The following is a 12,990-nucleotide window of genomic DNA, read 5'->3' on the forward strand; positions in this document are numbered from 1 at the left end:
CAAATAAACTCTCAATAATGCAACTAGCTTCTAAAGCGGGAGCGCCTAGGAAGTTACCTCCCGCGAGACAATCAAGAACATATCTATTCCAGCTAGAGATACCAACATAAAAATTTCTGAGTAGGATAGTGGTGGAGTGTTTCTTAGTGCACCTATTATGGGCATCACTAAATCTATACCAAGCATCTTTTAAACATTCTCCCCCTTGTTGCTTAAATGAACGAACTTCAACTTCAGGATTACTCATTTTAGCAATAGTAAATAAAGCAAACTAGATAAAATAAATGCAAGTAAATTTTTTTTTGTATTTTTGATATAGCAAACAAGATAGTAAATAAAGTAAAGCTAGCAACTAATTTTTTTGTGTTTTGATATAATGCAGCAAACAAAGTAGTAAATAAAATAAAGCAAGACAAAAACAAAGTAAAGAGATTGGGAAGTGGAGACTCCCTTGCAGCGTGTCTTGATCTCCCCGGCAACGGCGCCGTAAATTTGCTTGATGCGTGTAGCTCGACACGTCCGTTGGGAACCCCAAGAGGAAGGTGTGATACGCACAGCAGCAAGTTTCCCTCGCAAGAAACCAAGGTTTAATCGAACCAGGAGGAGTCAAGAAGCACGTTGAAGGTTGATGGCGGCGGATGTAGTGCGGCGCAACACCGCAGATTCCGGCGCCAACGTGGAACCCGCACAACACAACCAAAGTACTTTGCCCCAACGAAACAAAGTGAGGTTGTCAATCTCACCGGCTTGTCTGTAACAAAGGATTAACCGTATTGTGTGGAAGATGGTTGTTTGCAAGAAAACAAGAAAAGAACAAGTATTGCAGCAAGAGATTTGTATTTCAAGATAAAAGAATGGACCGGGGTCCACAAGCTCACTAGAGGTGTCTCTCCCATAAGATAAAAGCATGTTGGGTGAACAAATTACAGTTGGGCAATTGACAAATAGAGAGGGCATAACAATGCACATACATGTCATGATAAATATAGTGAGATTTAATTGGGCATTACGACAAAGTACATAGACCGCCATCCAACATGCATCTATGCCTAAAAAGTCCACCTTCAGGTTATCATCCGAACCCCTTCCAGCATTAAGTTGGTAACAACAGTACAATTGCATTAAGTATGGTGCGTAATGTAATCAATAACTACATCCTTAGACATAGCATCAATGTTTTATCCCTAGTGGCAACAAAGACATCCACAACCTTAGAACTTTCCGTCACCGTCCTGCATTTAATGGAGGCATGAACCCACTATCGAGCATAAATACTCCCTCTTGGAGTTAAGAGCAAAAACTTGGCCGCAGCCTCTACTAATAACGGAGAGCATGCAAGATCATAAACAACACATATGTAATAACTTGATAATTAACATAACATAGTATTCTCTATCCATCGGATCCCGACAAACACAACATATAGAATTACAGATAGATGATCTTGATCATGTTAGGCAGCTCACAAGATCCAACAATGAAGCACAATGAGGAGAAGACAACCATCTAGCTACCGCTATGGACCCATAGTCCAGGGGTGAACTACTCACTCATCACTCCGGAGGCGACCATGGCGGTGAAGAGTCCTCCGGGAGATGAATCCCTCTCCGGCAGTGCTGCCGGAGGAGATCTCCGTAATCCCCCGAGATGGGATTGGCGGCGGCGGCGTCTCGCAAGGTTTTCCGTATCGTGGCTCTCGGCATCGGGGGTTTCGCGACGGAGGCTTTAAGTAGGCGGAAGGGCAACGCGGGGGCCACACGAGGGCCCCACACCATAGGTCGGCGCGGCCGGGGCCCGGGCCGCGCCGCCCTAGTGTGGCGGCGCCTCGTGGCCCCACTTCGACTCCTCTTCGGTCTTCCGGAAGCTTCGTGGCAAAATAGGACCCCGGGCGTTGATTTCGTCCAATTCCGAGAATATTTCGTTACTAGGATTTCTGAAACCAAAAACAGCAGAAAACAAAGAATCGGCTCTTCGGCATCTTGTTAATAGGTTAGTTCCAGAAAATGCACGAATATGACATAAGGTGTGCATAAAACATGTAGATATCATCAATAATGTGGCATGGAACATAAGAAATTATCGATACGTCGGAAACGTATCAATCACCGATCAAGGATGTGGCCTCCCAAGCAGACGACCCTTCACTGGCACACATGGTGCAGAAGCTGTCATTATATGAACAGCGCCACCCAGATGTATACCAGGATAAATTCAAGCGTGCGGTGGTTCTGGTTGAGGCAGACGAAGATGAAGGCTCTGCGGGAGATCAAGAGGTAGCAGTGGCTGAATGGACTCGGGGGCAAGCCCCGTGTCCCGCAAGTGGGTTAAGCCACAAGGTCCTCCAAGAGGGTTTGACTTCGACGTCACCAAGGCTGAGCAAATTTTCGACCTCTTACTTAAGGAGAAGCAGCTAAAGGTACCCGAAGGCCACAAGATCCCCACGGCGCAGGGGCTGAACGGAAAGCCATACTGCAAGTGGCATAACACGTTCACCCATGCCACCAACAACTGCAGGGTGTGGCGGCAGCAGGTCCAAATGGCGATAGAACAAGGGCGTCTAATTTTAAGCCAGTACGCCATGAAGGTCGACACACACCCCTTCCCCGCCGTTAACATGGTGGAGTGCACTTACCCTGGAGGGTGCCGACCAGGATTCTCGTTCAACATCAACATGGTAGGACCCGGGCACCACTTCGGTAAGGACAGAGACGAGGGCAACCGCTCTCATGACAACGACAAACGAGAAGCCGTTCCACGCGATCGGCTCCGGCACGATGGCAAGCGCTACATCACGGAGGGAGAAGTGAGGAATGTGCGATATCGCCGACCTCTCTCTGATCACCTCCTCAACAAATATGTGAGTCAATACGACCAACGCCGACGATACAACAACGAGGACGAAAGAGATCGTCTGGCTAGGGACGCCAGGAGACATTGTCGGCATGATCGCGACGAGGAGAGATATGAGCGCCACGCCAAGGAAAAGTCGAGAGAGCAAGACGACGTGGATAGGCACTGGGACCTGTCCCTTCTTCGTACACTCGCTGGATTCGGGAATGCGCCGATTGCCTACAATCGGCAACCGCCCGTAATGTAGACGAAGAAGAAGGATGCAGCTAACGTGTCCGTGTTCAAACGTCTAGGGCCTCTCCCGCCTCGAACAAGCACGCTGAGTCCTCTCGGTAGAAGATCTCGAGGAACTAGAGGACGATGATGAAGAAGAAGAAGATAAGTACCACCGGCCAAGGTGGTGCCCCGATGGACTCAGCTCGTTCCCAAAAGCGTAGGGTTTAGCGACTACGTGGTTTGGAGGAAGCCGAAAGGTTATACCCGCACACGTTAAGGAAGGCGCGGCCTGATCCGGCCGCGAAAATTCAGCGAACCCCTGGACGAAGAAGGTCGGCCACAAAGGAAAGAGTGGCGCCCCAGACAAAAGAAAGCCGATGATGAGATATCGGCTGGCACAAACATGGTGTTCATCCTTCCGACGGAGTTTAGTGCTCCAGGATTAGACGAAGCACCTGTGGCACAACTTGACTACGGCCCACGGCCGGTTATCTTTGAGAAGCCACGAGAAAGAAGCTACAGACACCTGAAGGCCCTGTACTTGCGAGGCTATATCAATGGGCAGCCTGTCAACAAGATGCTGGTGGACACCGGAGCGGCGATCAACATTATGCCATACTCCATGCTACGTCGGTTGGGATGCTCTAGCTCGGATCCGATCAAGACCAACGTGACACCGAGCGATTTCAACGACCAAGCATCCGACGCACAAGGTGTTCCGAACGTGGATCCGACCGTAGGAAGGAAAACCATCCCTACGGCGTTCTTTATTGTCGATAGCAAGAGCACCTATGCTGTCTCCGCTAGGGAGAGATTGGATCCACGCCAATCGTTGCATTCCATCCACGATGCACCAATGCTTAATACAGTGGGATGGAGATGAAGTAGAGGTCGTCCACGCAGATGACTCAGCCGAGATTTCAACGGCCGGCATGAACGTTTGGGAGACGACAGGCCAAGAGCCACTCTCGGGCATCAATTTGGACGACCGCGAGCGCATCGACGTCACGAAGGACGGGGTTAGGCTGGTCTTATCCACCGGCCTGACCGTATAGCAAGAACAAATCTATGGATGAACGTGGCGAGGCCGATCCTTGTGATCGGCCCCAAAGATCTACGGACAAACGTTGCAAAACCTTCAGTTAGCGATTCAATCAACATGGAGGCCGATTCCAGCAATCGGCCAAAATTATCCTCACCATACGTTCTGCCTGTGTTCAACGTCGATCTAATGGGCAACGGGTTTACGTCGGCCGATGAGCTGGAAGAAGTCAACACCGGTCCTAACGGAGCCGACGTTCAAATACGAGTGCCTTGGCTAACCACGGAGCCGATATCCGCAGCTACCCGACAGATTCGGCTCGGGGGCACCTAATCGGATGAACATGTGCGATACATGTGCGGTGAAATATTGAGGCCGATAAAAAATCGGCCGATAAAAAAAATTATCATGATGTACAGCCGATGCACGGACATCGACTTTAGAACTAAGAAACAAAGCCGATGCACAGCCATCGACTCTAGTACAAATTACACAGGATCTACCAGCTGCGTGTCCCAGACGCGGATTTCGACCAAGTCGGTCTTCAGTTCAGCTTCGAGGCCTTCTGCTTCCTCGAGGGAGTGAACAATGAGAGCTACCTCAGCTTCAATGAGCCGATTTTGTTGCCCGAACCTTCTCTTCGAGGGCTTCCAACCCTTTGCGCAAGGTCGCCAGTTCAGCAGTACTGTCAGAGGTGTCAGCTTGGCGTACAAGACAGCCTTTTGTTCATTAAGCCGTTGGTGTTTCGTCTGCAATATCGGCTTTCGACGGTGGCAAGTCTGGCTGGCTTTGCATGGTGGCTGTCTCAGAATTGCCTGAGTTCGAGGCCCTTTGACTGAACTGTGTGTCCTCGCCGCTATTCTTGCCTTAACTGAGGCTCGGGGGGCAGCTGATTTGATAGACACTCTGTTTTTGGAAGCCGATTGGAGTGTCATCGGCTGACCCTGCATCATAACCTGCTTCAAAAGCGGTGAGTTGTTGCAGAAGAAGACCACCAGGGCTGCTGAAAGGAATTTGAAAGGGAAGCCGTCATCATCTACACGGTTAGGGACGTTTCTGTTGATGCAAAAAGATAGAGCAAGGCGCTATGTTCGAACAACAAGGAGTGGCTAAGGATCACCTTCAGGCCTGAGACCATAGCGTGGGCATTGGATGATATTGCCTTTGGGTCCGTTGCAGTTGCGAACCTGCGCGATTGACATCTGAGGTTCATATGGCCGTGGGTTGGATCTGTTCAAGCGGCGATTTGGGGATTTGAGTTTTGCTCTTTCGGATAAGTCGCAAGTTACTGTTTGGAGGAGCAATTAGGTTGGCCTTACTCTTGTTTTATCGTAGAGGCTGATGTGATGCCATCGGCTCTTTCGGGGAGTGTTTGACTTCGACTATCGGCAAAACTAAATGGAAGCACTCCTTCATTAATAAGAGGGGTTTTTTTAGATTGGTGATGAAATCAAGGAGGCAAGACGCCACGACATGACCCGACGAAGAAAAAGTAGAGTGATTTTGGAATTGTCATTTCCAAAACCAGGGGGCATGTGTTATCACCAGAATTTGACCGGATCGCAGGTGGGCCGCGATTGAGATGGGCTTGGAGAATATACATAGAAGAAATACATGAATCGGCCTTATATGCAAAGTTTGGGCTAGTTTGCCCGTGTATCCGTAAATATAGTAGGATACGTGTCGGCTAGATAGAATTTGGCTCGTGCACGGTTGGGATTATTCCCACGTTAGAAAGTCTACGGACTATAAATATGTATCTAGGGTTTATGAAATAAACAACAATCACGTTCACCACAAACCAATCTAGGCGCATCGCCAACTTCCTTGTCTCGAGGGTTTTCTTCCGGGTAAGCATCATGCTGCCTTGCGATCTAGGCAGTACACGTTTATTCGTTGTTCATGCGTTGCTCATGCTGAAGCCTTGTTGATGGCGAGCAACGTAGTTATCATAGACGTGTTAGGGTTAGCATTGCTTCATCGTATCATATGCTTTCGTCCGTGCAACCCTTAGACGTCTAGCCGCCCTTGCACCTATCTTAGGTGTAAGGGCGGCACCCCGCTTGATCATTATTTAGTAGATCCGATCCGTTATGATTGCTCCTTGTTCTTCAAGGATTAGTTTAATATCTGCATAGTTAGGCCTTACAAATGGGTTGAAGGATCCAAAGTGGCACGTAGGGTGTAGTTTGCTAGCCCTAGACAAGATGTTCCGGGGATCAACTTCATGTTGGTTTTTAGGCCTTGTCTAGGGTCGGTTTATGATCACCGTGCGTGGCCGCCGTGCTCAATCACGCGTAGGATGTTCCGATTATGTGGTGAAAACCCTAAATCGTAGTAGGTCGTTTTAGCTTTACATTGATCAAGCAGGACCACCATGCGATCGTACACCTCGTACGAATCATGGGTGGATTGGCTCTTTGAGCCGATTCACGAGACAACCTCGAGAGCCGATCGAGGCTCGTATTTAATGTTTACGTGTATGCCATGCAGGAAACTAAGCGAGGCAAATCCATCACCTTCCTGACCAGGTATAGGTCAGGTGGCACGCCCTTGCACCAGCATCGGACGTGCGTGCCGAGTCTTTGCGGGCCGTCGCTCGAGGGACCAGGGCCAGCCGCAGTCCTGGAGCCTCCCGGCTCTACCGTGTTGCCCGTTGATACGTCTCCGACGTATCGATAATTTCTTATGTTCCATGCCATATTATTGATGATATCTACATGTTTTATGCACACTTTATGTCATATTCATGCATTTTCTGGAACTAACCTATTAACAAGATGCCGAAGTGCCGCTTCCGTTTTCTGCTGTTTTTGGTTTCGAAATCCTAGTAACGAAATATTCTCGGAATTGGACGAAATCAAGACCCAGGTTCCTATTTTCCCCGGAACCATCCAGAACACCCGAGAGCCGCCGTAGGGAAGCCCCGGGGGCCCCACACCACACCCGGCGCGGCCGGAGGGGGCCGCGCCGCCCTATGGTGTGGTGGCCCCAGGCCCCCTCCGACTCTGCCCTTCCGCCTACTTAAAGCCTCCGTCGCGAAACCCCTGAGGCGAAAAACCACGATACGGAAAACCTTCCAGAGCCGCCGCCATCGCGAAGCCAAGATCCGGGGACAGGAGTCTCCGTTCCAGGCACCCTGCCGGAGCGGGGAAGTGCCCCGGAAGGCTTCTCCATCGACACCGCTGCCATCTCCACCGCCATCTTCATCACCGATGCTCGCTCCCATGAGGAGGGAGTAGTTCTCCATCGAGGCTCGGGGCTGTACCGGTAGCTATGTGGTTCATCTCTCTCCTATGTACTTCAATACAATAATCTCATGAGCTGCCTTACATGATTGAGATTCATATGATGATGCTTGTAATCTAGATGTCACTATGCTAGTCAAGAGAGTTTTACTTATGTGATCTCCGGAGACTCCTTGTCCCACGTGTGTAAAGGTGACAGTGTGTGCACCGTGTGGGTCTCTTAGGCTATATTTCACAGAATACTTACTCACCGTTATGAATGGCGTAGTGAAGTGCTTATTTATATCTCTTTATGATTGCAATGTGTTTTGTATCACAATTTATCTATGTGCTACTCTAGTGATGTTATTAAAGTAGTTTATTCCTCCCGCACGGTGTAATGGTGACAAGTGTGTGCATCCGTGTTAGTACTTGGCATATGCTATGATCATGATCTCTTGTAGATTGTGGAGTTAATTATCATTATGATTGTATTGATATGATCTATTCCTCCTACGTGGCGTGAAGGTGACAGAGTAGTGCATGCTATGTTAGTACTTGGTTTAGTCGTGTCGATCTTTCTTGCACTCTAAGGTTATTTAAATATGAACATTGAATTGTGGAGCTTGTTAACTCCGGCATTGAGGGTTCGTGTAATCCTACGCAATGTGTTCATCATCCAACAAGAGTGTAGAGTATGCATTTATCTATTCTGTTATGTGATCAAAGTTGAGAGTGTCCACTAGTGAAAGTCTATTCCCTAGGCCTTGTTCCTAAATATCGCTATCGCTGCTTGTTTACTCGTTTCTATCGCGTTACTACTCGCTGCGTTACTACTGCTGCGTTACTACCGCTTGTTTACTCGTCTCCGGGCAAAGCACTTTTCCGGTGCCGTTGCTACTACTTATTCATACCACCCGTATTTCACTATCTCTTCGCCGAACTAGTGCACCTATTAGGTGTGTTGGGGACACAAGAGACTTCTTGCTTTGTGGTTGCGGTGGTTGCATGAGAGGGATATCTTTGACCTCTTCCTCCCCGAGATCGATAAACCTTGGGTGATCCACTTAAGGGAAACTTGTCTGCTGTTCTACAAACCTCTCGCTCTTGGAGGCCCAACACTGTCTACAAGAATAGAAGCTCCCGTAGACATCAAGCACTTTTCCGGCGCCGTTGCCGGGGAGGAAAGGTAAAAAGGCACTCATACTCCGGTTCCAGGTAACAGTACTCTTCTGGCGCCATTGTGTTTGTGCTCGAAGCTATTTCCTTTAGATCCTGCAATTGCATCTTTTTGTTTCTTGTTTACACTAGTTTGGCATAATGGACAACAATGAGCTTCTTATTTTATTTCCTGATTTAAGACATGGATGGTTTGATGCGAAAATTAAAAACCCTATGAAATCTTATTTGCATGCTGGTAGTAATATTAGTATGAACGCTTCGAACACCATTGTTGATAATGATATAGAAAGTTCTAAGCTTGGGGAAGCTGGTTTTCATGATCTTTTTAGTCCCCCAAGCATTGAGGAGAAAATTTTCTTTGATGACACTTTGCCTCCTATTTATGATGATTATAATAGTGGTCTTTTGGTACAACCTACTATGGAGAGTAAATTTTATTGTGATTATACTATGCCTCCTACACTTGATGAGAATAATAATGATAGCTACTTTGTTGAATTTGCTCCCACTACAACTAATAAAATTGATTATGCTTATGTGGAGAGTAATAATTTTATGCATGAGATTCATGATAAGAATGCTTTATGTGATAGTTATATTGTTGAGTTTGCTCATGTTGCTACTGAAAGTTATTATGAGAGAGGAAAATATGGTTGTAGAAATTTTCATGTTACTAAAATGCCTCTCTGTGTGCTGAAATTTTTGAAGCTACACTTGTTTTATCTTCCTATGCTTGTCACTTTGCTCTTCATGAACTTGTTTATTTACAAGATTCCTATGCATAGGAAGCATGTTAGACTTAAATGTGTTTTGAATTTGCCTCTTGATGCTCTCTTTTGCTTCAAATACTATTTCTTGCGAGTGCATCATTAAAACTGCTGAGCCCATCTTAACGGCTATAAAGAAAGAACTTCTTGGGAGATAACCCATGTGTTATTTTGCTACAGTACTTTGTTTTATATTTGTGTCTTGGAAGTTGTTTACTACTGTAGCAACCTCTCCTTATCTTAGTTTTGTGTTTTGTTGTGCCAAGTAAAATCGTTGATAGAAAGGTTGATACTAGATTTGGATTATCGCGAAGTTCCGGATTTCTTTGCTGTCACGAATCTGGGTCTAATTCTCTCGTAGGTAACTCGGAAAATTAAGCCAATTTACGTGAGTGATCCTCGGACATGTACGCAACTTTCATTCAATTTGGGCATTTTCATTTGAGCAAGTCTGGTGCCCTAATAAAATCCATCTTTACGGACCGTTCTGTTTTGACAGATTCTGCCTTTTATTTCGCATTGCCTCTTTTGCTATGTTGGATGAATTTCTTTGATCCATTAATGTCCAGTAGCTTTATGCAATGTCTATAAGTGTTAAGAATGATTGTGTCACCTCTGAACATGTTAATTTTTATTGTGCACTAACCCTCTGATGAGTTGTTTCAAGTTTGGTGTGGAGGAAGTTTTCAAGGATCAAGAGAGGAGGATGATATACTATGATCAAGAAGAGTGAAAGCTCTAAGCTTGGGGATGCCCCGGTGGTTCACCCCTGCATATTTCAAGAAGACTCAAGCATCTAAGCTTGGGGATGCCCAAGGCATCCCCTTCTTCATCGACAAATTATCGAGTTTCTTCTCTTGAAACTATATTTTTATTCGGTCACATCTTATGTACTTTACTTGGAGCGTCTGTATGTTTCTTGTTTCTGTTTTTGTTTGAATAAATGCTTGTGTGGGAGAGAGACACGCTCCGCTGGTTCATATGAACACATGTGTTCTTCGCTTTATCTTTTAGTGTTCATGGCGAAGGTTGAAACCGCTTCGTTAATTTTTATATGGTTGGAAACGGAAAATGCTACATGTAGTAATTGGTAGAATGTCTTGAATAATTTGATACTTGGCAATTGTTGTGCTCATGTTTAAGCTCTTGCATCATATACTTTGCACCCATTAATGAAGAAACATCTAGAGCTTGCTAAATTTGGTTTGCATAATTGGTCTCTCTAAAGTCTAGATAATTTCTAGTATTGAGTTTGAACAACAAGGAAGACGGTGTAGAGTCTTATAATGTTTACAATATGTCTTTTATGTGAGTTTTGCTGCACCGGTTCATCCTTGTGTTTTGTTTCAAATAACCTTGCTAGCCTAAACCTTGTATCGAGAGGGATTACTTCTCATGCATCCAAAATCCTTGAGCCAACCACTATGCCATTTGTGTCCACCATACCTACCTACTACATGGTATTTCTCCGCCATTCCAAAGTAAATTTCTTGAGTGCTACCTTTAAATAATTCAAAATTTATCACCTCTGATTTGTGTCAATGTTTTATAGCTCATGAGGAAGTATGTGGTGTTTTATCTTTCGATCTTGTCATTTACTTTTGACAGACTTTCACAATGGACTAGTGGCTTCATCCGCTTATCCGATAATTTTGCAAAAAGAGCTGGCAATGGGGTTCCCAGCCCCAATTAATTAACTTGCATTAATAATTCTCTTCACATGTTTTGCTTCGATTCATCGGTAAGCAACTTAATTTTGCAAATAGACACTCCTTCATGGTATGTGATTGTTGGAAGGCACCCGAGGATTCGGTTAGCCATGGCTTGTGTAAGCAAAAGGTTGGGAGGAGTGTCATCCATAAATAAAGAAAAACTAAACTAAAGTACATGTGTAAACAAAAGAGAAAGAGGGATGATCTACCTTGCCGGTAGAGATAACGTCCTTCATGGGAGCCGCTCTTGAAAGTCCGGTTGATGAGGTAGTTAGAGTGCCCACTACCATTCGTTGACAACAACAAACACCTCTCAAAATTTTACTTTTATGCTCTCTTTATGTTTTCAAAACCAAAGCTCTAGCACAAATATAGCAATCGATGCTTTCCTCTTTGAGGGACCTTTCTTTTACTTTTATGTTGAGTCAGTTCACCTATCTCTCTCCACCTCAAGAAGCAAACACTTGTGTGAACTGTGCATTGATTCCTACATATTTGCATATTGCACTTGTTATATTACTCTATGTTGACAATTATCTATGAGATATACATGTTATAAGTTGAAAGCAACCGCTGAAACTTAATCTTCCTTTGTGTTGCTTCAATACCTTTACTTTGATTTATTGCTTTATGAGTTAACTCTTATGCAAGACTTATTGATGCTTGTCTTGAAGTACTATTCATGAAAAGTCTTTGCTTTATGATTCACTTGTTTACTCATGTCATTACCATTGTTTTGATCGCTGCATTCATTACATATGTTTACAAATAGTATGATCAAGGTTATGGTGGCATGTCACTTCAGAAATTATCTTTGTTATCGTTTTACCTACTCGGGACGAGCAGAACTAAGCTTGGGGATGTTGATACGTCTCCGACGTATCGATAATTTCTTATGTTCCATGCCATATTATTGATGATATCTACATGTTTTATGCACACTTTATGTCATATTCATGCATTTTCTGGAACTAACCTATTAACAAGATGCCGAAGTGCCAGTTCCCTGTTTTCTGCTGTTTTTGGTTTCGTAAATCCTAGTAACGAAATATTCTCGGAATTGGACGAAATCAAGACCCGGGTTCCTATTTTCCCCGGAACCATCCGAACACCCGAGAGCCGCCGGAGGAAGCCCCTGGGGGCCCCACACCACACCCTGGCGCGGCCAGAGGGGGGGCCGCGCCGCCCTATGGTGTGGTGGCCCCAGACCCCCTCCGAGGCTGCCCTTCCGCCTATTTAAAGCCTCCGTCGCGAAAACCCTGAGGCGAAAAACCACGATACGGAAAACCTTCCAGAGCTGCCGCCATCGCGAAGCCAAGATCTGGGGGACAGGAGTCTCTGTTCCGGCACCCTGCCGGAGCGGGGAAGTGCCCCCGGAAGGCTTCTCCATCGACACCGCTGCCATCTCCACCGCCACCTTCATCACCGCTGCTTGCTCCCATGAGGAGGGAGTAGTTCTCCATCGAGGCTCGGGCCGTACCGGTAGCTATGTGGTTCATCTCTCTCCTATGTACTTCAATACAATAATCTCATGAGCTGCCTTACATGATTGAGATTCATATGATGATGCTTGTAATCTAGATGTCACTATGCTAGTCAAGAGAGTTTTACTTATGTGATCTCCGGAGACTCCTTGTCCCACGTGTGTAAAGGTGACGAGTGTGTGCACCGTGTGGGTCTCTTAGGCTATATTTCACGGAATACTTACTCACCGTTATGAATGGCGTAGTGAAGTGCTTATTTATATCTCTTTATGATTGCAATGTGTTTTGTATCACAATTTATCTATGTGCTACTCTAGTGATGTTATTAAAGTAGTTTATTCCTCCTGCACGGTGTAATGGTGACAGTGTGTGCATCCGTGTTAGTACTTGGCATATGCTATGATCATGATCTCTTGTAGATTGTGGAGTTAATTATCATTATGATTGTATTGATATGATCTATTCCTCCTACGTGGCGTGAAGGTGACAGGTGTGCATGCTATGTTAGTA

This window comes from Lolium rigidum, chromosome 5 (genome assembly GCF_022539505.1).
Source record: "Lolium rigidum isolate FL_2022 chromosome 5, APGP_CSIRO_Lrig_0.1, whole genome shotgun sequence".
Lineage (NCBI taxonomy): Eukaryota > Viridiplantae > Streptophyta > Magnoliopsida > Poales > Poaceae > Lolium > Lolium rigidum.